Source organism: Etheostoma spectabile, unplaced genomic scaffold (assembly GCF_008692095.1).
Source record: "Etheostoma spectabile isolate EspeVRDwgs_2016 unplaced genomic scaffold, UIUC_Espe_1.0 scaffold397, whole genome shotgun sequence".
NCBI classification, from domain to species: Eukaryota; Metazoa; Chordata; class Actinopteri; order Perciformes; family Percidae; genus Etheostoma; species Etheostoma spectabile.
In genome coordinates, this window is record NW_022605601.1 from 277,857 (window position 1) to 282,403 (window position 4,547).

General features: G+C 39.5%; 1 protein-coding gene across 1 annotated transcript in view; it reads left to right on the forward strand.

Moving 5' to 3' along the window:
- sorcs2 (sortilin-related VPS10 domain containing receptor 2) overlaps positions 1–4,547 on the forward strand; it is a 530,001-nt gene that overhangs the window by 133,201 nt on the left and 392,253 nt on the right. The window lies entirely within an intron of this gene.

Sequence of the window (4,547 nt, forward strand, 5' to 3'; positions counted from 1 at the left end):
CTCTCTCTCTCTCTCTCTCTCTCTCTCTCTCTCTCGTGTGTGTCTAGTCCGGCTCACCGGAATTACATTTTTAGGCTAATTGCCTGACATTTGATGCTTGGCTCTTGTGCCAGATGTCCCTCACCTTCTGCTCTCAGTAGGGTTGTGATTCTCAAACTCTGTTTGCTTCTGGAAACCACAAACTTAGCTTGCAATCTACATGCTGAAAATGGCAAGTTTTTAAGAAAATATGGATTGTGTAAAAAGGCAGCCGTGCTTGGTTCTTTTGGGGAATAATTGTGAGAATTTACAAAGAATATGTATACCGCATTTACTCTCTAACTGAAATGTTTTGGAACCAATAGGCAACATTGGCAAGCAGGGGATGCATAATTTATCATATATGAGAACCATAATTGATTATCAGTTTGTTTTCTTGCCAGAAATGGCCTAGACGCCGAAATGATTGCTCCAGATCACGAGCCGTTCACGAAGCGGTGAATGGTGATCAGGGCTCAGCGTTATTACATTCCTCTGCATTGCTTCACCCAACCACTTGATGTGTGCATTCCTCTGTTTTTTTCCCTCACAAACCTGCTAAACTAACGTAGCTCATTTGTGGGGTTTTAATTGCTCCAATTGCTAAAGGTCTGTTAATATTAGTCTTTACTGCTTCAAAACCTTTGTCTTTTATCAAGCTTTGTTAAACATGTAATACATGTATGTTATCCACACAAACACTACAGTATTTCTTTCTCTTGATGATGTCCATTTCAATGTGAAGAAGAATGTAGGATAACTTCACTTAGTTTAGCTACAACAAAATGATTGCACACATGCCCAAATGGCCCAAAAGAAATATAATTATGATAAATCCTATCCCTCTGCGTGCTGCAGACCTTTCCTCTGCATTATAAAGCTCTGGCACATTCTGACAGCTTGTTGACTTCTCTTTAACAAGATCAAAGTCAGTTTTTACACTGATACAGCATGAAGGACATGACACTGGACACTGATATGGCAGTGACTTGGCATGCAGCCTGGGCAACAACATGCAATTGTTGTAATTGTAAACTGTATAAGTATACCCACTGCTTACATCATTATGCAGAATAGTGGGTGATGATGGCACAGTGGATATGACACATGCCTTTGGTGTGGGAGATCTGAGTTTGATTCCCACTGCGTGACATCAACCAATGTGTCACTGAGCAAGAGACTTAACCCCTAGTTGCTCCACAGGGGGGGGGTATGTGTATATATATATATACTGTATGTATGTATGTATGTATATATGTATATATATGTATGTATATATGTATATGTATGTATGTAGATATGAGATGTATATATGTATGTATGTATATATGTGTGATATGTGTATGTATTGTGTATGTTATGTGTATGTATATGTATGTATGGTATGTATATTGTATATTGTATTGTATATATGTATATGTGTTATATATGTATATGTATATATGTATATATGATGTATATAGGTATATATATGTATTGTTATATATGTGTAGTATATATATGTATGTATATATATGTATATGTATAGATATGATAGTGTTATATATGTATTATATGATTATGTATATATACTGTATATGTAGGTATGTATATAGAAGGATGATATATGTATGTATAGATATGTATGTATATTGTATGTATATATATGTGTGTATATATATATATTATATAGTGTGTGATATTATATTATATATATATAAATTGTAAGTTGCTTGGGATAAAAGCGTCAGCTAAATTACATGTAATGTACCAATGAAGGGATGATTAAAGTACTATCCCGACCACCTCACAGGGCCGCTTAATATCATTTTGCTGTATCACTGGTAAGTAGTAGACAGTTATACAGTTACAGCCCAGTCTTTCTCTTAACATGATGTAAAATGACAATCTATTATGAGAGGGCAGTAACCACAACAATCCACTCTACTTTAGGTTATTGCATGTGTAAGGTCAAAGTAAGTGTGTGTGTGTGTGTGTGTGTGTGTGTGTGTGGTGTGTGTGTGTGTGTGTGTGTGTGTGTGTGTGTGTTGTGGGTGGTGTTTTGTAAGTGTGTAAAAGAGAGGGGGCAGAGAAAATATACAATACTTTTTCTGTTGCAGTTTTGTTTGTATGCGTACAAAGAGTGTTAACATTTATTTTCGCAAGAACAAAACTGTGAGCACCTGTGTCACCAAATATTTAACACCAAACTTTGGTGCAGCAGAGCTCTCTTGTGACTTGTTAAATTGAACTATGATATTCTGGCCATGGGTCACATCTCTGGCCCAGGTCCCGGTCTCGGTCCAGCAGCTCCGTCTCCCACTCTGTTACTCTACAAACTGAAGTTAGCTGCATTCAATAACTTCTTCTGTGTTCTTCGCCGTGGCGGCCGCGATGGCAGAGTTACCACGGAAACACTGGTACAAATACTGGTTTGCCCCTCATACTTAACAATATACAGCTGTGTTTTAAAAAATTTAAACTGTAGACAAATATCAGAAGTGTGGACCGGCGGCCGCTGTGTGGCGGGCGCGGGAGAGTAAGAGGAGAGAGAGGAGAGGAGAGAGAGTAGGACGATCGGAGAGCGTAAAAAGATCCCACAAGGCACGGCTTGCAGCGAAATGGGGTCATGTAACGCAAAATTAAACCATATCAATATAAACAACATGCAGCGGATGCGAGGACATAGCACGGTGCGTCATAGAGGAGCTACAGCTAACAGACACTACTAGCTAACAGCTAACAGACGCTATTAGCTAAACAGATAACGACGCTACTAGCACCGATAGCTGGTCACTGCTGTTGTCTGAAAAACAACAGATGGGACAAAGTGTTGCGTTTACTGGTAAATGGTAAACTTCAAGGACCGACGTATAAACCGACTGCTATCTGTTGAGGTTCCTCAAGCTACTCTGTCCTCTGGGACTGTTTACATCTAGAAACATAGCTGCGCGGTGCAGTAAACTACTCTGACTGGCTCATGATCAGACGGCTTTACGGAGCGGCGATGGGCTTTGCAAAAAACCCGGAGTGTTCTTTGAAATGACGTTTATAAAAACTAATCGCTCGATCACGCAAATTTGATAGTGGGAAGTCCAAATCGTGATCGCGATTAAAATTCGTTAATTGTGCAGCCTATCTCTGTGTATAGAAAAGTACGTAGACAGCAGAGCACTGACACAGTGATGCACATTTACGAGTGAAGCTACAGCAGTCAGTGTTTTATGTTCGCTGCAAATAACGAACCAAATAAATGATTATGCAACATAATCACAAACGCTCCCGGCCATTTCTCCCCACAGACAAGCTGCTACCAAGAGGGTAAAGTAATATAGTTAGCCTAAAGATCCAAGGGGTCGTTGTCCCAACTAATGTTACGGTTCAGAGCCGCAACGCTACGGGAAAAAGTAACACATCATGTGTCTGATCAAAAGTCATTTACACAGATTTAGTTGTTCTTGGATACACATGAGTTTGGTGTAGTGCATGTGACATGCAGGTCGATCATGTATCAAACTAACGAGATGGCCCCGTAGTCGGAACAAACTGAAAATTCACGTAAGCCCTGGATTGAGAATTATATGAATACAATGGGGTCATGCTAGTAAACAGCGAATTTCTACTAATTTCCTCTCCCCAAAACATTCAGAAGAGTAATGTTAGTCAGCGTACTTGCCTTGGTGTATGTAAAGATGTAAGTGTCAAACAAAGGAAATGGGCAAACATTAGAAAGGATCCTTTCATTTGTTTTCCGCTTATGTAGGTGCACTCTCCACAATCAACGCAGTAGTGAGAAAGGATTATTATTTCCAAACAGAGCTATTTATGTCCTCTTTAAAAATTACTTTTTTTTTTAGATTGCAATATATATTGCAGGGGCAAAATATCGGCAATGTAAGAGTGTTTTCCAATATGGTAATAATAAATACAATTCTCGATTGGAATCAGAGGCAGAGGCTGAGATTCTAATTAATTCTGTAAACGTTTTGCGTAGGAGTAAACATTGGTACATCTGATACAGACTTTTGCAAACCAATAGCCAAAAGTGTGTTGGGACATTGTGCTCTTTAAGGTTCAAAGTGAGTTTGCGTTTGCAGTTTCTGAGAGTAGGGGAGTGATGCATTAGGCCAGAGTTTGACATTTGAGCCGGGGGGGCAAAAACAAACACAAATAAACTCATTTAGCAGCTGAGACAGAGGCTAGTATACGAAGCAAGATCAACGGACTCGGATTTTTCAGTAACCCGGCTTCACGATTGGTTCAAGAAACCCAGGGTTCCCAATCCAGTGACCGCGCGCTCACTAAATGAGGCAGATGTTTGCACAGCGTGACCAGTCAACAAACGTCTACTGAGGCAGTATCTTACATAAGAGCGAACTATCAATTCTAATAACTATGAAGAAACACAGGACATGGTTTTTACGGCAAAACAACAGTTGTGACTGCTTCCTTAAAAAGGAAGAAAGTGGCAAAAATAGCTGACGCTGTAAATTGCGTTAATCCACAACACTATCAATATCACTCCAATCAGTCAGGATGAGCATCGACAC